Consider the following 21,003-nt stretch of genomic DNA (forward strand, 5'->3'; position numbering starts at 1 on the left):
ATTATAGCTTTAGAGTAAATTTTGAAATCAGGAATTGTGACTTTTCCAATTTTGTTCTTCTTTTTCGGGATAATTTTGGTTATTCTAGGTCCTTTGCATTTCCATGTGAATTTTAAAATTACCTTGTTGGTTTCTTTAAAAATAGCTTGTTGGGATTATGATAGGGATTGTGTCTCATCTGTGTATGATTTGGAGATTATTGCTCTTTTAATTATATTAAGTCTTCCAGTCTGTGAACATGGAATGTCATCTCATTCATTTAGATCTAATTTAGTATCTTTCCACAATGTTTTCTGGTTTCCAGTGTACAAGTTTTACACCTTTTTCATTAAATTGATTCCTAAGGATTTTATTCTTTTGACCTATGGTAAGTGTGGTTTTTTTCTTAAGTTCATTTTTGGATTGTTCATTGCTAGTGCAAAGAAATACAACTGATTTTATCTGAAAGCCATGCTGAACTTGCTCATTAGTTGTAAGAGCTTTGAAATTGATTCCTTAGGATTTTCTATACACAAGATTACATCATCTACAAACAGAAATACTTTCACTTTCTCCCTAATCTGGATGCCTCTTTTTTTTTTTTCTTTGTCCAATTGCCCTGGCAAGAACCTCTAATACAACGTTGAATAGAAGTTTAGAGAGCTGACATCTTTGCCTTGTTCCTGATTTTAGACGCACAACCAGTGTCTTTCATCATTAAGTGTGATGTTAGTTAAGTTTTTCATAGACTTTACAGTTTGAGGAAGTTTCTTTCTATACCTAGTTTGTTGAATGTTTTTATTTTTATTATGAAAGGGTGTTGGATTTTGTCAAATATTTGTTCTTACTCATTAAGGGGATCCTGTGTTTTCTGTCTTCAGTTCTATTGAAGTGGTATATTACAACAATTGATTTTTGGTAAAAGAATTTTGCATTCCTATGAGAAATCTCACTTGGTCACTGTATATAATTCTCTTTATGTGATTGGATAGATTTGCTGTCGTTTCGTTGAAGATTCTCATCTATATTCACAAGAAACATTTGCTAAAGTCCTCTTCTCTCCTGACACCTGGTTGGGCGTCAGGGCAACACTGGACCTGACAGCATGAGTTGGAAAAGATACTTCTTCTCTTTTTCTGAAAGAGTTTGTGGGGAATTTATATTAATGCTTCCTTAACTATTCGGTCACATTTTGTTAACTTTTTCTGCTTTTATAGTTTTTAAAAAAAGAATGCAATTCTGATAGCACGACCAATGGGAGAGAGAAAAATTCCCCCTTTTCACTCTAACTCTGAAATTAATCTGTGGGATGGATCTGAGGCCCACGGGGGGTGACGCCAAAGTTTGAGTTACAGGAAAAAGAAAGAAATTTCCTAACTCAGCCTTAAAACTTTTACAAGTTAAAAAAAAAAAAAAAAAAGTTGAAGAGGAACAATAATCTCAGCGTGAACGGCTTGCCCTTGAACCCCCAGCTCGCTGCCTCTCCACGGCTCGTCCGGGAGGCGGTCCGAGCCAGGTGGCCACGGCTCCCATAGGTGACACGGGCCGACTGCGCCGTTATCCCGCCTCCGGCATCATCTGGAGAGCAAGGGGGTTGGGCGGAGAGGGTCTCCCGGGGCGGGGCGGAGGCGGAGGGAATGCAAAACAGAACCTCGCCCCCGAAGCGCGGCGCGGCGACGCCCAGCCCTATAAAGTCGGGGCTGCCTCTCCGCGGACGGTTCCAGCGCTTGTCCGCCGGCCCCAGCGTGGCCCCGAGCCTGAGCCCGCGCGCCGCGCGCAGCGCCACCCGGTCCGCGGCGGTCACCGTGCTGAGCGGCCGTCCGGACCCCGGAGCGCCAGCTGGACCCGGATCAGCGCCGCAGCTCGCGGTCCGACGTGCGTGCGGCGCCCAGGCGCGGTGAGTGGGTGCGGGCGGCTGGGCGCGGGGCGCGGTGAGAGGGTGCGAGTTCAGGGCGCGGTGAGTGGGTGCGGGCGGCTGGGCGCGGGGCGCGGTGAGTGGGTGCGAGTTCAGGGCGCGGTGAGTGGGTGCGGGCGGCTGGGCGCGGGGCGCGGTGGGTGGGTGCGGGCGGCTGGGCGCGGGGCGCGGTGAGTGGGTGCGAGTTCAGGGCGCGGTGAGTGGGTGCGGGCGGCTGGGCGCGGGGCGCGGTGAGAGGGTGCGAGCGCGGGGCGCGGTGAGTGGGTATGCGCCGCGGGCGCGGGGTGCAGTGAGCGGAGCGCGGTGAGTGACTGCGGGCGGCGTGCGCAGAGTGTCGAGCCGGTTCGTGCGGAACCACTGAACCGCGGGAGTGCGGGAGGCTGCGGCGCCCATCCCGAGCCGGCACCCTTCCCCAGGTCGGGCGAGGGGCGCGTCCGAGTCTGGAGGGTACAGTGTGAACTTGTTTGTCGCGTATCCCCCAATATTTCATCCCGATTTGACCAGATCCTTTGGAATACAAAGCAAGATGTCTGTTAAAACGGGATGAAACCAAGTAAACTTTCTTCTGGAGGCTTTTTAACTAACTGTCTTTTAACCGCGAGCTGAGTGGACGCCGGTACGACTCTGCCCTGCCGGGCGTCCGTTTATTTCAAAGTTGTACCACTTCAAAGGCGACGTGACAGGGGTCCCCACGCCCCACACACCCCTGCTTCCCAGGAGGAGCCCTGACCCGCTCATCCCCCTCCCCTCCCCGCACACCCCTCCCGCGGGTCCTTGGCCCCGCACGCCGCCCCCACCTGAGCAGACTCGCCCACCGCCAGGTGTCCCCGGGCGCCTGGCGTTCCACAAACCGGAGAAGGCGGAGCCCGGGCGTCTCCACAGCTTGACCCCCACAGCCTGGCCCCAGGCGTGTCTGTGACGGAGTCGGGACTGGAGACGCAGCCCTTGGGGCGCCTTCCCTCCGCCACCTCTTCATCCCGCACCCGGCTCTCCAGGTCTCTGCAACACCCAGCCGGTCCGTCCACGCTGCCAGCCTGCGAAGGGCTGCGGGAGCCCTCAGCGCGTCCTGCCCCCAGCGCCTCCCGCACCTTTGTCCTTGCGCAGCTTAGAGACCTGGCTATGGAACCCACGTGGGACTTCCTTCCCAAACCTTGGTTTGCTGGTGGCCTCCTAAGTATCAAACCCCACAACCACATTCAGGCGCCCTGTCTTCTTGACGCAAGTCTGGGCGCTCTCTTTCCCTCGGGATCATGTTTGGGACTTGGCTACCTTTGTTTCTAGGGTCATTCCAGGTGGAGAAAATAACAGTGAGGGACCAGAAATCAGGCCTGTGGCTGTTCCCTGTTTACCCACAGAACCTCTGGAATCTCCTCCCGAAGGTGCCGTATTCCCAACGTGCTTCTCCTGGTGTTTGTGTTTGTTGCCATCCGGGGGACCCGGGTCCCAGGCGGTTGTTCCCCTTAGCAGAAGCTATAACCCCCTTGTAAGTCTCTCTAAAAAAAACAGGAACCGCCTGTTTCCCTCCTGTCCTGTGGCACCTCCCTGCCCCCCATCATGGCTAATCTTCCCTTCCAAGGGTGGACGCCACCACCGTGCTGGGCGGACCAGGCAGGGGCCCGGAAGAGATCCACTTAACTGTGTCCCTTAAGAGCTCTGAACCTCACATTCCCTGTCCGTAAGTGTCTCTCCAATAATAGAATTCTTGGATTCCTTTTTCTTATTTCTCACTTGTTAATAAGTCTAAAATAATTACCCTTTTTGCCCATGTTTGGCATTTTAGAAACTGCCAGAATAACCCTCCTGCTCTGGACAATCAGTAGCTTTCCCAGTGCTGGGCTCCAAGTGTCCCTTCCACAACTTAGGGCCAGCAGCTCCTGTAACTGGACTTGAGGCTCAGGGAGTGGACGCACCTGGCCAGGTCTCCACCTGGATTCAAGTTCATGGTGATTAGTGTCCAGTTGGTTGTCTGCGTGTCTTCCCCTTCTCGTCCTGACATCGCTGGTCTCTGTCCATCACGAGGCTTCCATTTCTGGTCTGATTCCTCTTTGACCTTAAAACGAATCAACTGCTCCCTCCTGGAACTCAGAAGAAAATGGGTTTCCTTCTCCTGGTTCCACTGATACCAGAGAGGTCTCATCTTTGAGGCGTAGGAAGTGTCTTTCCACCACTTGGCTTCGGCAGTGCTCTGTGTCCCAAAGCTCCGAGCCTAAACCTTTCCTGTCACGCGTGAGCCCTGAGTCAGTGTTTTCAAAACCGGACAAGAACTGTGGCTTGTTCGGTTTTTCTTACTTGGAGTGTTTTTCTAGTCTGAAGTACGGATTGTATATATGGATACCATCTTGGTTTTGTTGCTGTGGCTTATCCAGCTGTTGCAATTACTGTGACTAATCAATAATTGCCCTCTGCTGGGGAGAAACTAAGGGAAGAAAGTTTAACCTGCTGCTGACCCGAAAGCCAGGTGAAATACCCTGTGGAACTGAGCTGAAGGCATGATGCGTGTCCCCGGTCGTGTTATCTGTGCTGTCACGGGGTCCTTTCCAAGCAGCGGCTTGAGAGTCGCTGCGTTTTCCTTTCCACTTTGTTCTCGGGGACGGGGACTAAGTCCCATCACTTATGTGCGTGGGCTGCCCAGCGAGCAACAGCTCCCGGGCTCTGTTCCCACGCTCATCCCTGTCCCTCGACCTCATCCCACCCAGCCATGACAAGGGGAATGCCAGAGCCTCCCAAGTAGGTTGGCAAATGAAGGATTTTATTTAGAAGGTTGAAGTATATCCAAGTGTTGGGAAGGTTAAGAAGCCGTCTTGAAGACTCGCTGGGGCAGTAGATGCATGCAGAGCTAGAGCTTCAAACCGTGAGGAAGCGCCCGGGGCCAGGTCAGGGACGCTGTCTCCCTGTCCTCTCCCACAGGGCACAGCTCAAGGTCTAAACCCGCCGCCTTGGGAAAGTGCTTGTCACTGTTCTTCAAAATAGGCTTCTCTCTCTCAGAACGGTCTGACGTCATTGGATGACAGGGTTCATTCTTTTCACGTAGGTGCTTATGAAAGGTCCACTAAAATTCCCCCTAAGCAAAAGTAAATTTCATTTGATTTCCCGTCTAAATGTAGCTATCACATTACGTTTTCTATTTTGTTTGTGATATGAATAATTTCTACTGGGAATCAACTTCTCAGTGGCTTAATATGTAAAACCACCTTAAATCAGGGAGTATCTAGAGGGAGTTAAGGTAATGTTGAACTGATTTGGCAAGCGACTGTCATTATCCTATTAAAGTTCTAAATTATGTCTCAGTCACAGCAAAAAAGAAAGAAAGAGAAAAAGCTAAAGAGCTATAAATTTGCCAGATGTATCATTAGTGATTACTTTAATGACAAATTTGACAATTGGAAATAAAAACTAAAGTATATATTTAGAATAATTATGCAAATGACAAGTGCATCTTGCTCTCAGCTCTGGTTGTGTTCACATTAAAGTTATGCTATTTGATTTAGATTCTTGTCATAGTAGATGGCCACAGGGGGGGAAAATTCTCCTGAGTATAAAAACCAAAATTGTCTTTCAACATATTTCACTAACAAAGAATTCCCTATGTACTATAATTGTTGCGTGGCTGCTTTATTTTACATTATTCTTATAGCTCAATTTAAGAGATTTTTGTTTGTTTCGTTTCTAAAATAGGTGCATCATCTAAATGTCTTACGTAGAAATAAACGTCTAGAATTGTCCAGTTATTGTTGGAGTTTCCTTCTTATACCAAGAATAGTTGAAATTGTGTTGCTAGTCTCACGTTTAAATCTCTAACGTTAACAGGTTTGGAAAACGGGTAAGAAGTGAGTATGCTTTGTTTCTCATAGCCTCATCGTGCCTTCCTACTCCAAGTCCCAGTTCTAGATGTCCTTAAAATTCTAAATCATCAAATTCATAATTACTCCGTTTGAGTCAACTTTTATGTGATTCCTTGTTCATTCTATCCACATATAAGCTGTGTTGTTCTTCACCAACTGATGTTAAAATCTTATTTAGATCAATGGGTTTAATTAGTGTGAATGGTTTACTTCAGAGTAAGAATATTGGAGAATTACACATATGGCCTGCCCCCTTAAAGAGAGTTGATGATTGCTAATTTGCTCTCTAAAGTTATCTTTAGCTCTTTTCCATTTTCTATTAACCACAGTCCTATTATCTGCCTTGGAAAAAGAAGAATGATATCTGTGAAACGTACCAACTAGAGCAGGGGTCCCCAAACTTTTTACACAGGGGGCCAGTTCACTGTCCCTCAGACCGTTGGAGGGCCGGACTATAAAAAAAACTATGAACAAATCCCTATGCACACTGCACAGATCTTATTTTAAAGTAAAAAAACAAAACGGGAACAAATACAATATTTAAAATAAAGAACAAGGAAATTTAAATCAACAAACTGACCAGTATTTCAATGGGAACTATGCTCCTCTCACTGACCACCAATGAAAGAGGTGCCCCTTCCAGAAGTGCAGCGGGGGCCACATAAATGGCCTCAGGGGGCCGCATGCGGCCCGCGGGCCGTCGTTTGGGGACCCCTGAACTAGAGTATCAACCATAATAGAAGACACCTACAAAGGGAATACGGTGGATCTAAGTGATATTAAGCCCCGAGGACCCACCAGAGTAGAAAAAATGATCTTTGTCCTAGAGAAATGTTGGTCAAACTAAGAACATACTTAGATATGGGTTTCTCTAATTAACCCCAGTGCCGCTGGGGTGGGAAGCCCTGTAAACTCAGCTCTGCTCTTGTCCACCTGTCCGGCAGGTGGCCTGTCTGATGTGGTCACACTGTTGGACTCAGCTTGCCCTCCCTCTGGGAGCGCAACTCCTCCCTAGCATGGACCAGGTCCCGTGCGGCCCCACCCTGTGTTACCACGCGCTCCCCAAGTCGTTGCTTTGTTTTCCTTTGTTTTCTGCTAAAGCTCTGGGAGATGTTCAATCCGTTTCCAGATCCTTACTGTTTTAGAAGAGAGATGTTAGACACCATTTTTGTAATCTCATTTAAGTCTATTATCTTACATACAATGGTGGAGTACAATGACTTAAAACGGATGTGTTAGTCTTACTGACCGGGGAACTAAAGTATTAACACCATTTTTCAGCCTGAAGCTGGAAGGGCAAGGAGCCACACTCCAGGGAAGAGTAAGAAAAGAGAAATGAAAGTGAATAGAAGGTTGACGTACCGAGTCAGTGGTTCTCCAGGTGTTCGGGAACAAAAAGGCAAGGCTATGACAGTTGCCCAGGGAGCATTTTAAAGTCTGACACCTGTTGTCTGCACTCTCCTTTCTGCCCCTTCTCCCACTTCCTCTTTGAGAACCACTATATCACAAATTGGGAGCAGCCATCCGCGATGACCTCAGGTGTCCAAGGCCCACAGACCAGCCTCATGGACATCACCAAGGGGCTGGTTAAAGATACAGCTTCTCAGAGGCCACCTGGGCCCATTGAATAAGAATCTGCACTTTAACAAGATCCTCGGGTGATTCAAACGCCCAGTAAAGTCAGAGAAGCACAACACCGTATTCAGCCTTCGAAGTTATTACCTGGAGGTTATTTTCTTGCCTTTTAAATAAACGTTTTAAATACAGCCAACAGCACCTGTAGTGTGCCCAACACAGTGTTCAGCCTTTAAACATGTCTCACCTAATCCTCACAACATCTCTATGGAATATTCACTGCTGGCCCTGGCCGGTTGGCTCAAAGGATGGAGCGGCGGCCCAGTATGAGAATGTCCCAGGTTCGACCCCCAGTCAGGGCACACGGGAGAAGCGACCCTCTGACTCTCTCCCTCTCCCCCTCCCCCTTCTCTCCCTCTCCCCCTCCCCCTTCTCTCTCTTTCCCTCTCTCTTTCCCCATTGGTTTGGTTGTCAGGTGGATCCCTGTTGAGGCACATGAGGAAATCTGTCTCTCTATATCCCCTCCTCTCACTTACAAAAATAAAATAAAACAGTCACTGCTACACCCTCACTTTGAGGCTCAGGACGCTGAGGAATAAGGCGAGTAGCTCACTCAGATGCAGTGACGGGTAGAGTCCAGGTTCAAACACAGGGATTCTGGTTCCTGAGCCCTTAGCAGCCACCCGACTGTCTGCTCCACCCCGGGCTGCTTGCTTTTTAAGGCCAACTAATTATTTGAGAACTTATTTACAGTTATCATTTGAAATCCAATTCTGTTTCCCACATGAGAAAAAAAAAAAGATCACTTTCTGTTTAGTTATAACATTTGCCTGCCACCTTCCCTTTAAGTGCAATAATGAAGTATTCTAGAAACTCCTTCTTGAGTTGGGAAGTAAAACCGTGGCAGCCCATTAGTTACAACTTAAGATTTGATAGCTTTGTTTTTTCCTATAACTTAACTGAAGTTTACTGTTTTTACGTTTTGGCCTTTTGAGGGTATAAAAAAATGTTCTCTCTCGAGTTGAATTGAAATCACTCTTTTAACTTTTAATATAAATACTGATATACAAGCAGTTGTTTGCCAAAGCTGTAGTTGAGTATAGTCTGCCAGCAAGTGATAACCTTCTTTAAGCCGGTGGGTGAGTCCGCAGAGGCTCCAGTGATTTCTCCCAGGGCACGGAGATTCTCCGACAGCTGTCAGTGGGACCCGGCTGAATGTCCACTGTTTTGACGGGAGCTCACTGATGTTGCTCAGAAGACAGGTGACTCTGGGTTCCTTGTGATCGTAGGTGAGAGGACTGAGCAGACACGGTGTTCTCAGGAACAAAGGGCCACCTCCTCGGGAGACAGGCTTTCTCTCGCTGCTTGGATCTAGAACTTTAGATGTACGGGCGGCACTAACAGTAAACCGCCCACCTTGCGAGTTACCCGTTAGGTCAACTCAAGGGGCAGGAGTGTGCAGGAGACACCCTGCTCGTAGCCGGCAGTGGTTCTTGGTGCTGATAAAGGCTGCAACGTCAGTGGTCCTCCATGACCCTTTTATAGTCCTGCTGGTCTCACTGAGCACAAGGATGTGTGACGGTGGCTGCATGTCCCAATACTATGCTGAAGTGTTTTTTTCTAAATAAATTGAAAAAAAAAATCTCACAGCATTTCTTCTAGTAAAAGCCATACACTTTTTAGTTTATCTTCACGTATACCTTCTTCACTTTTTGACCCCGATTCTTCTTGTCATCCAATCCAAATACAGTTTACAAGCTCCTGACTCTACGTGGTAAGCCCCTAGAACCAGAACGTTCCATGAGCCCAGCTTTAGTAATCTAACTCTTCCTAGTCCAATGATGTCATTTCTCGTAGAAGATATTGTGCCATGATGACTCCCAGCTCTTATCCTGCACACCATTAATTACTGACACTTTATCAGGAATGGAAAAGAATCTGATATGATTATGACATAATTTCTTGTATGTGTTCTGCCATTTGATCTACTACTAGGTTATCAGGATGGATTTGTGAAGAGAAACACAAATCAATTTATTGATTCTTTTTTTAGGTTCCCATTAATTTAAGCCATATGATGGAACATTCTGTAACCATAGTGTTTTATATATTTATGTATATATATTTAATATTTAATCTATTTTAAAATATTTGGTGACAAAGAAAGTGAACAGAAATCATGAATGGAATACACTGTGTGTCTGTTTGATAGTCTTGTCAAGGTCGCCATTGAGTTTGTACTTGGATCATTAATGTTCCAATGAACGTAATTTAGGTATGTTAGTACTGATTTGTGAGTTAAATGACCGATATATATATATTTAAATGCCTATATCTTTGTAGACCAGATAACAAAGACTAGGAAAAATATATTAACAAATCTTAAAAGCTTTTGAGGGTTGTTCAGATCAAGGCTAAGATCAAAGATGATATTTTTCTTCTTTTCTTTTTATATGTTTTCAAAATTTCCAATAATGAATCTCTGTGACTTTATGCTTCTTACTCCCTGGTGTCTCAGAATTTCTATTACACGGTAGTTTCCTTAACCTGCTCTTGATTTCAGATCTTAAGTAATGGCTCTTAGCTCTCTGGAGAATAACCCCTGTCTCTACTTTGCCCTAAAGTACACTGAGCTTGACAGATTCCACAGAATTTACACCATAGTGGTACTTCATAGGCAAGATCATTTTATGGGAAACGTCTTTTGTTGTTACAACAAAGCCACCAAGAAACAGGGATAGAAATAGGTCTCTCTAATGCCAAAATTCTTCTATACAGCAGTGCTTTCATAACGCTGATGTGTGTTGTTTTGAAAAAAAGTAACCTATAATCAACCAGTGAATGCATAAAGGAAACAACCAATCGATGTTTCTTCCTGTCTCTCTCCCTTCCTCTCTATAATCAATAGATTTTTAAAAAAGGTAATACAATCTTCCCGATTAACTCTTCAGCTTTAAAAAAATTTCTTACACAAAATAACCTCAACTCCATAATGAAAAACATTGATAAAGTTGGCTACGTAAAAAATAATTTATTATAATGTATATGTAGTAAAAACAACACCATAAACAAAGTAAAAAGGTAAGCAGGAACTTGGGAAAGCAATTTGCCACACTTTACATATAAAATGCCAGTTTCCTTAACATAACACGAGCTCTTTAAAATAAAAAACAGTGAGCAACCAATTTGAAAAATGAGCAAAAACCATGACTGGGCAAGCTTGTAGAAGAATAACTACATTAAATAAGAAAGCAAAGAAGTCCAGGCTCATTGATAACTAAAGAAGTGCAAATCAAAGCAAATGCGCTCTTTTTATTCCTCCAACTGATAAGAAAAATTAAGAGTTGAGAAAAGCCAAATTTTGGGTATCATAAATCAGTGTAACTTTTATAGAAGACATTTTGTTGAGTATCATTCAAAAACTGAAGAGTATTCAAACGCTGAGCTTCATTAATTATGTTTGGAAATTATTTTACTGATAAAGTCAAATAAGTACAAAAATGCGTATGCATAAATATGATCATTGCGACAGTCTTTTAAGCAGCCAAAAGGGGAAACTGAAAAGAAAAACTAAAAATAAAAACACCTTAAGATCCATTCATAGTGGGCTGGTTGAGTAAGTTCTCATGTGTCAGTCAATTAACATGATTCAGTATAGTCATTGAAATGAATGAGGTAGATGAACATATACTGGTGTAGAAAGTTCTGCTAACCAGATTAATAAGTTAAAAAGTGTTAAAGCAAAGAGCAGAGTAGTCTAACGTTAAGTGAGAAAACATGGCAATACGCATACACTGAGATGATATAAATACATTTTTTACAAGTCCTAGAAGGGTGTATAAGAAGCTATTGGTAGGAAGTAGCTCTGGAAAGTGGATCCAGAGAGACAATGAGAGAGGGCTAGGAGACATGTACTTTTTTCCCCATTAATTTGAGGGGGGGGGAAGAGAACGAGAAAGGGAGAGAGAGAAGCATCAACTCGCTGTTCCACTTAGCTGTTCCATTTAGTTGTGTACTCACTGGCCACCTCCCTCTTAGCCCTGACCTCCCTCATGGTCGTGGATCGAACCCACGACCTCAGCGTGCCAGAATGGCACTCTATCCACTGCACCACCCAGCCAGGGCCCACACATGTCCTTGTATGTTATACTCGTTGGCAACTTGACATCTGTATCACCTGCGTGTATTGCTCCTATGAAATACAAAACAAATTATTTTAAATTATTTTTTAATTATGGTTTATCATTGTATAAGTTTTATATTAAAAAGAATTGTTTATCAGAGCTAAACTGGATTCACAAGTAAAAATCGATTTCTTATATTTAGTAGTCATGTTGGCAGATGGGTCTGAGGATAAAATTGCACTACTTTACCCTTTCAAAATGTTCTTTTCTTCTCTAATGTGTGTCACCTTGGGTGTGGGGGCGGAAGTTGATGAGAAGCAGAGAGGGACAAGGTCCACGCCCACTCAGCCATTTAGTGCCACCTTACTCTGTATCAGGAAGATATATGTCCGTGGGGGGCGAGGGGACCAGAGGATTTCATTCCCTACAAAAACAGTTATACCATGTGAGGTCCATGCTTACCCTGTAAATTAAAAGCTAAAAATCCGGCCATATCCAGTGACTTGCACTGATCTTTTTCTTTCCAGGTTTGATGCATCACAAATTGGTCTCCAGTGGCTGGGTTTGCATCTGAGTGGGTGACAGAAGCCGCCCAGAAGCCCTGCACCCAGGTAAATACCTTGCAGCTAGTGTGCTGCATCTGTTGGTACTTTTCTGTCATGCATCATCAGCAGGGGTCACCCAAAAGCCACATGTATCCTCGCCCTGTGACATAAACAGAGGAAGCAGAGAAGAAGGAAATTCCAGTCTTACCCCAGCCCTTCCAATAAACAGCTTAAGAACACATGTATATTGGCCCTGACCAGTGGCTCAGTGGATCGAGTGTCAGCCTGGCATATGAACATCCCAGGGTCAATTCCTGGTCAGGACACACAGGAGAAACAACCATCTGCTTCTCTTCCCATTCCTCTTCCCTATCTTTTTCTCTTCCCTCCTGCAGCCAATGGCTCAATTGGTTCAAGCAGGGCCCCGAGTGCTAGGATTAGCTCCATTAGAGCGCATTGGCCTCAGGCACTAAAAATAGCTCAGTATTCAAGCATCAGCCCCAGATGGGGTTGCCAGGTGGATCCCATTTAGGGCACATGTGGGAGTCTGCCTCACTATCTCCTCCCCTCTCACCTAAAAATGAATAAATAAATAAAAATAAGAACACGTGTGTATTTGTAGGAGTTTACATGTAAACAGTGTCTGAATTGCCAAGACACTCAGGTTTGAATCGACGTTATACCACATGAGAGACAACATACAGTCCCTATGACAAGGGTCTCCCTGTGGCGTGGGTGATGGCTTTGAGCAGTGCTCTGTGTGCAGCACCGCCCGGGGCCTTGGGAGAGCCAGGAGGGGCATGATGTGCTCCTTCGGCCACACGGTGGCAGATGGGACCTTTGAGACGCCCAGCACTTACTTCCCAGGAGCACAGAAACTCGAGAATAAAACTTGACCTGCTCACCTCCTGAAAACCCACACGCCTCCCTCTCCTTCTTACAGACGTCTCCCTGACCCCACGGAGATTGAGGGGAAAAGACCCTCTGAAACCGAAGATGGGGACACCCACTCACCCCCATGCAGTCCAACCCCTGGGAGGTCTGAGCCTGGGCAGTCACCCGGGATGCTGTCTACCTCCAACTCCTGTCACATGGGCTTCATAAAATTTTAAAAAAATAAAAAATAAAAAAATAAAAATAACTCCTGCATTTACCTAGCTCACAAGATTTATTTATATTTTTTCCTATAGCTCAGAAAACAAACCCTCAGCTTCCCCAATCAATGAGGAGATACCCCAGGGAGAAAGAAAAGAGTAGCTTCCCCCTTCTGAATGCGTGCGATTACATTTTATCCAAGTAGAAGACAGGCTAGCAGGCTGGGTGGTGGGTGGGGAGACCCCGTGGAGGTGAGTTTATTATTTGCTCAGCTGTCACATCGGGGAAAGCTCTGCTGGAGGGGAACCCTACCGCGGTGTCAGAAAACTATTTAGGACTGCTTTAATCTTGGAGATAAAAATAGTAACATTCCACGGAGTTCTGTCACTGGAAGTCTTCAGGGTTCTTTTTTTTTTTTCTTTGAGGTGTAGTTAAGCCTAGGAATCTGGCCTGCACCTTTTCAGCAGAAATCCAACTCTGGAAAAGGTGCTTAAAATACGCGTCCTAGTTAGGAAGACAGGACGCTTTCCTCTGCCTCCGAAGGGCGCTGAGGAAGAAGAGCTCTCAGTCTCGCCCCGCCCACCAGCCTGACCGTGGGGAAAGAGGGCCGGTCACCAGGGCTTCCGGCTGGAATGAGTCTCAAACCAGCTGCCCTTCTCCATTTGGGAAGCCCTCCGTTTCTGACCGACAGTCACACACCTTCGAGCAAGACCCCCCAGATAACTGTGACAGTTGGCCCACAAATAGCAAAACACTGAAGAGGGCATCATGGGACGTTTTAAACCTTTTCAAACTTTTCTCGGTTTCAGATGAACAAGCAAAAAACGTGCTTCGTTCGGTTTTTTGTTTGTTAAGAACTTAACGCTATATGAATTCTGCCACTAAGTAGCCAGGATGCCTTTGGCTTCCTGTAAGATCATCTCCAAGGCTCAGTTCCAGTCCGTGGACGTGATCAGGGAAACAGACAGGGCTTTCAGAAGGACCTTCTGAACTTTGTAATGTCGCTTTAACCAGCTTACAACGACAGAACTCTGATCTCTTATTGATTTAAAGCAGGAATGTGTAAACAGCATTTCAAACCTTGTTTTATAGAACCAAAAAATCTCAGGTTGAAATCTACTTAGGAAAACGGAAAAGAGTCCAGACCCTCTTCAGTGGCTTAAAAATCTATAGACCTGCGCTGTCCACCAAGGGTGCCCTGTGCCCCATCGGGCTATTTTAATTTAAATACGAATGAATTAACAATGAAGTGAAATTTAAAATTCAGCCCCTCAGCCTGTAGCAGCCACCTTTCCCGTACTCAGTAGACACTGGTCGTTGGTGGCCACAGATTGGACAGCCCAGGGAGAGAGCATTTTCATCGTCATAGCAAGTTCTGTGGGACAGTGCTGCCACAGACAAACTTATTAACAAAGCAGCCGACTGCTCTTGGTAAGAAGGGTGCCTGCTCTCTTAAACTTATTTGGAAACTAGTTTTTAAATTCCAGTGTTCTCAGAGGTAGGTTGTCTAGTACCCAGTTCTCACAGGACCCCTTGTCTTTTTCCTGTTTTCTTGGCATATTAATATATAAAATTAAGTATTTTCATGCAGTGTCACCTGTGGGTCCTCAGTATCACAATGCAGTCAGTGACAATGGCACTGACGTATATCGGTGGACCCAGGTGGGCGCCTTCCAAAGCAGAATCCACTCAGCGCTGAACACGCTCCAGCAGTCCGAACTTCCTATATGTTCGGCAAACAGAAACATTTTGAGAATATAGCCTAGATTCTGTAGCTCCGTAGACCGGCTCTAAAAATAGCTGGTAAGTTTCACAACTGTTTTTACAAATAATTCTTTCTGAGAAGGACTGAGAGTTGTCTGCTTTTTTAAATTTGGCTTATCCAAAACAGTCACCCTCAGTAATTAAGAAACTGCTCCATATGTTTTAAGTGTTTTTAGAAACATAAAGCAATATCATTTAAGAGGAAAATATAACTGTCTAAATATTCAAGAGCAAAACTGTCATCGTGTGAACATTTTTTCCTAGAGGTTTTTGAAACAAACCATTCAGAATAGAGCCGTTCCTTGGAAAATGGAGTCCCCTAGGAATGACTGTTTTCAGTCTAATGATATCGAGGACCATCTAATTTTAATGCCGAGTCATTTTGGGGTTTACCTTCCTACAAACTCCCGATTACAGAGAAGTCACCGCTAGGGCAGTGACTTGCCCAGAACCAAGCAGGCAAGTGCACACACCTTTGATGTCATCCTGTGCTTCTAGGATGTGATTGCAAACTTGGTTATACAGGGACGTCATCCAAGGAGTTTCTACCCTGGTCTGTGATTTATTTATTTGGAGGCATAGCCTGTATTCTGAAACTGGTCTCTTTCCCCATTGATTTGAAACAAAGTAGGGGGGGTGGAAGGGGATGGGGAGGGAGAGAGAGAAGCATCAACTTGTTATTCCACTTAGTCGCTCCATTTAGTTGTACACAACTCATTGGTCGCTTGTCCTCGGTGCCCTGACCTGGGATCGAACCTATGACTTCAGCACGCCGAGACAACACTCTAGCCACTGAGCCACCCTGGGCTCTAAAACTTATAAAATACTCTCAGGGGATTCTAGTATGCAGACACGTTAGAGAACTTGTCAGATAGAACCTAGCAGTTAGAAGAATTTCAGCCTGGTCGGTTCCTGCCTATCTTTTAAATCAGTGATGATCTTCATTTTGGTGAATGTCATGTTTGGCTGCTTCCAGTTGATAACAGCCTGTTCCTAAGGCTTTCTAGCTTACTATTTCTAATCCACGATGGGCTTTTTTTTTTTTAAAGACATCTACTAACTAAACCTTTTAAAACTGGATATAAAATAAAACTATCTCTGTGCTCAGTGAGAATCGGGGTCCGTCATCGGCGAATGCTTCGGGGTCACGTTCGCTTCTCAGAACGCTTCGTCTGGTACCACCCCTCGGGGAAGCAGTTTGGCAGTTTCTTTTCAAACTCAGAGAAATGCTCATTGCCCCACCTACTTACCCTACTTCCAGGCGTTTACCCAGGAAGCATGAAAATACATGCTCATACCAGGACCCGAGCGTGACTGCTCGTCGCAGCTTCTTTCTTAGTTACCAAAAACTAGACGACGCCATCCAAACGTCCACCGCCAGGGAAATGGGAAGAGACACTGTGCTGTGTCCCCCACGGTCAAATGCCACTCAGCAGTAACAGGAGCAGGCAGGACACGCTCTGCGCCGCGTGGTTCCAATCATGTGACCGTCTGGAAAAGGCAGTACAATTGGGACAGAAATCAATCAGTGGTTGCCAAGGCCGGGGGTCGGTGGAAGGGGTGCCGGGAGATGTTGGGGGGAGGGGTGATTCAATATCCTATAGAACGACTATAGGTAGTGGTCATTACACAGAAGGATGCGTTTATCAAAACTCATCAAGCTGTGCACCTGAGAAGGGTGGATTTTACTGTATAGAGTACATAAATATGACTTTTAAAAAATAGTGATAGAGTCTTCTCAAGTCAGAAGTTCTTGTCTTCTCAGAAATTGTGAAAAGACTACACACAGTTCTGGCTGTTATCTTTTCTTACCTTGACCCTGGACGTTTCAGAGGAAGACGCACTAGAAAAGATGGAGGGTCAGTTTCAAAGGCCACTATTTATCTTTCTTAACTGTTTATGTTCTTTAAGATTTTCTTTTTCTGCAATTCTAAATAGGTCTCAGTCATAGTGGCTAAAGTGAACTTATATGTTTTTTAAGCAATCAAAAGAGCAAAGCACAATAAATCTCAGACCACTCATTTCTTCTCCTTTTTCTTTCTTTTATGGAAATGTTCTCGATACTAGAAGTCTTCACTTTTATTTCCGAATTATAGATAGACCCTAGAGAGCAGTAGTTTGTTTTGAATTTTAATGCGTGCAATCCCACCATTCTAGTATATCCTTAGACATCCCAGTCCCCGTGGTCCACTGCAGTGATCCCGTTATCAGAATGCCAGTCTCGGTGACGTTCCAGTCACTTACACCTCCTCGTTCAATTACTTTTGGCTCCGGGACTAATGGTGGCGTGTTACACAGGGCAAGACAATTAAAACACATTTGCCTTTGAGTTGTTCAAGCATCAAGCATTTGAAATAGCCACATAACTGGCCGTGAGAAGGGGCAGATAAATATTCAGTCAACAATTTTATTTGCACATTTAAAAGTACCCTTTTTCGGTGAACTCCTAAGTAGTAGGAGTTGGAACCCAATTTGTAACTGCCAAATATGAATCCGAGAGTCTTGCCAACGAAACAAGGCAAAATAAACATTAGCAATCTGTGGAATGTTTTTTCAACAAACAAAATCATGTGAGGTTTTTGTTTTTTTTCCTATAGATTGTCCTCCCAATAACCTAGCCTTCAATGGAAACATTGTTCCTAGGTTTGAATAATATAGGTGGATGTGCTTAGCACAGAACTAGCTATGTAGGAGACGAATTTAAATTATGTCGCTGTTAATGTTTTCACGATTAAGAGAGCTCAGAGCTTCAGCCTCCAAGCCGAGAGGCCGTTTTGTTGGCAGAGAGAGCTTTTGACTCGTCTCAGTGTTGTCTTCCTCTCTCTTCCCCTAAGTTGTCATTCTCCTTAAGATCTTGAAGAGAAGTAGACAGTTAGAAGTCTTTTTTTTTTTTTTTTAATTCCAGAAAGGTCTAGGAACTCTTAGAAAGGGAATAATGTATTGCCTACCTGGAAAAAGGTAACCAGTTATCTGGAACTAGTTCTTTGACACCTTCCCAGAATTGAAACAAACGCCAGACTCACCCAGAGGGGGCCCGGGGACAACAGGAACCGTGTCGCACCGTGAGCAGAACGCCCCGTCAGGAGCAGCCTCCCTCCTCCTCTCATCCCTGCAAAGCCAGAACCCCTTGGCACACAGTGTGGGCCCCGTAGAAAACAAACAGCCGCTGCAGATAAAAACCAGGCTGTCGGGAAGGGCTGTCTCTTGACCTCGAGCCTGAGCCTGGGCTCCCCAGTGAGGACGCTCCCGGGTCACAGAGGAAGAAGCATGTGGGTGTTTGGCTGCCGCCTGGTCCCCCTCGTGGGGTCGGGGTGCAGAGCAGGAAGACAAAGCTGCGGAGTGTCCCCCTCAGCAGTGCACTCCCAGAAGTCCAGCCTGCTTTAGCAGCATGAAAGCAATGCAAACCAGGTCGTGGGCGACCACAGCTTCTCACGGGACATCTGTTAGACTAAGGGACTAGCCATCGTTTTTCCAACTCGAAGCCGTTAATGAGCACATCTATCTGTACACAACTGAACAAACGGGGAGCACTGGCAGTGGCCCCATGAGAAGCTTTAGCCCACAGTGCATCAGCCTGGTTTGGGGTAACTGGGGGGATAGTGGTGGGCGCCTTCTGCATTTCTGCCAGAATGTAGAGTTAATCAGATGGATAAATTAGATGGAACACACCATCCGGATTAAAGAATGAGAAATAGAGGCCCTGGCCAGTTGGCTCAGCAGTAGAGTGTGGGCCCGGCATGTGGAAGTCCCAAGTTTGATTCTTGGTCAGGGCACACAGGAGTGCCCATCTGCTTCTCCACCCTTCCCCCCTAACCTTTCTCTCTATCTCTCTCTTCTTCTCCCTCAGCCAAGGCTACACTGGAACAAAGTTGGCCCGGGTGCTGAGGATGGCTTCATGGCTTCCGCCTCAGGAGCTAGAATAGCTCCGGTTGCAACAGAGCAATGCCCCAGATGGGCAGAGCATCACCCCCTGTTGGGCGTGCTGGGTGCAACCTGGTCAGGCACATGTGGGAGACTGTCTCTCTGCCTCCCCCACTTCTCACTTCAGAAAAATACAAAAATAAAAAATAAAAAAAAGAGTGAGAAGTAGAATATGTACCAACCAAGTGAAAGTAAAGTTAGACTGTGAATCAAACAGTAAATGTCAGTAAAAATTTATTCTAGCTTCCTCAAGAGATGACACATTTAAGACCTAATTTGAAGTCTTGCAATGAAGAGATCTATAGAACCACTTTTGTGATTTTTTATTTTCTTAGGAGGGTGTTTTGATATTTTTAACTTTTGTATTTAATCAGTTATTATTTTTGGGGGGTGTCTATGGTGTCTTCATCCAATCAGTCCATCTTGGTTGGATTTATATCTACGTGTATATGGATAGCCAGACGTCCCAGGAGAATGTAATTCTGCCATCCTCCTCAGCAATTCATTCTAACAATTAAGAACCCTTAAGCTAAATAGAATAATTCATTTCATGGGGAACTTTATTCAATATGTATAATTAGTTTTAGTTAACTTTATTAATGAAATGTTGCAAATCAATTAGGTTTGCAATAATCTGATGCTGAGGACCCAGGAGGGGCCATCTCTCTCACAAGAGGGGAAGGTGATAGACAATTTAGTTGGGAAGCAAATGTAATTAGATTTGATCAGTTGAGCATCTCCATCCTGACATGGCGTCAGGTGCACACCCAGGCCTGAGAGGGGAGAAGAGATAGAGAAAACCCTGGGACTTAGGAAATGTTTTTCATGGTCCTGTTGGCCACACGCTGACAGCTAATGTGGGCCCTGGAAACCACAGGTAGACAGGTTTCTTCCAGGCAGGCGTGTGGTTTAAATTTTGTTTTTAATCCTAATGCTTTTAGGTAGGGTTATATGTGAGCTTCCTATTTATCGCAGACCCCACCACTCCCTAACGCCCTTTATGGGGTGCTTCACACATTTATTTAACTGCCCAAATCCTTATGACATTTCAATTTGTGACTTGCGTGACCTAGCACTTTGTTATGAAAGGGGTGTGGGGTAATCCTAGCGTGTGGTTTTTTTTTCTCTTACTCTAAAGTAAGAATATCAAAGAAATGTCTAATGAGAGTTAAGATTCCTGAATAAGAATTACACTGCTCACAAAAATTGGGAGATCAGGGAACGTGCAGATACTCCAGTACTTTCAGCCTTTTGTACGGTGCACTTTCACCAATGAAAGAAAAGTTGGTTTTGCATCTCATTTGCATAATTGAACAACTTTCTTTGACTTGTCATTTGCTTTTCTGGTGTTCTTAGTTAATTAAAAAAATCAAATGCTTTTTTTGTCACTTCATATTCATTCTGAAATATTCACTAATTTTTTGTGACTATTTTATATTCATTGTGAAATATCCCTTAATATTTAGTTATATTAATTAAATACACATTATTTCTAGGTAGGGCCACAGTTTACAACAAATGCTGCTGTGATACATCCAGAATTTTTTTTTTGTAATTTTCTGAAGTGAAAAATGGGGAGTCAGAGAGACAGACTTCCGCATGTGCCCAACCGGGATCCACCCGGCATGCCCACCAGGAGGCGATGCTCTGCCCATCTGGGGTGTTGCTTTGTTTCAACTGGAGCCATTCTAGCGCCTGAGGCAGAGGCCGCAGAGGCCACAGGGCCATCCTCAACGCCAGGGCCAACTTTGCTCCAATGGAGCCTTGGCTGCGGGAGGGGAAGAGAGAGATAGAGAGGAAGGAGAGGGAAAGGGGTGGAGAAGCAGATGGGTGCTTTTCCTGTGTGCCCTGGCCGGGAATCGAACCTGGGACTCCTGCACGCCAGGCCGACACTCTATCACTGAGCCCACCAGCCAGGACCTATCCAGCTTTATTGTTAAACACCTACATGCCAGTCCTCGGGCCCAGCCCTGAGGACAAAATGTGAGCAAAGCAGACGGGAAAACCTGACCTCAGAATTTACATTCTACAGCACGCATGCAGAGAAACAATCAAGTAAATATGAACAGTACAGGATACCGGATGACTGGAGAATGGGACTAGAGTGTGCAGGCAGGGAGAGGGGACAGGGGCAGGTTTAACCAGGTGTGTGGAGAAAGCCTCCTTCTGCAGGAAAGAGAGTACTATACAGACTCTGAGGGAAGATGGCTTGAGGCAGAGTGAGGAGCACATGCAAAGGCCCT

General features: G+C 45.2%; 1 protein-coding gene across 1 annotated transcript in view; it reads left to right on the top strand.

Annotated features, from left to right (window-relative positions):
* Nucleotides 1–1,685: 1,685 nt before the first annotated feature.
* AGTR1 (angiotensin II receptor type 1) overlaps nt 1,686–21,003 on the top strand; it is a 52,493-nt gene continuing 33,175 nt past the window's right edge. The window contains exons 1-2 of the mRNA XM_066241383.1: nt 1,686–1,876; nt 11,963–12,046. The gene's annotated coding sequence lies outside the window, so the exon portion shown is untranslated. The remainder of the gene's footprint in view (nt 1,877–11,962; nt 12,047–21,003) is intronic.

Source organism: Saccopteryx bilineata, chromosome 8 (genome assembly GCF_036850765.1).
Source record: "Saccopteryx bilineata isolate mSacBil1 chromosome 8, mSacBil1_pri_phased_curated, whole genome shotgun sequence".
Classification (NCBI taxonomy): Eukaryota; Metazoa; Chordata; class Mammalia; order Chiroptera; family Emballonuridae; genus Saccopteryx; species Saccopteryx bilineata.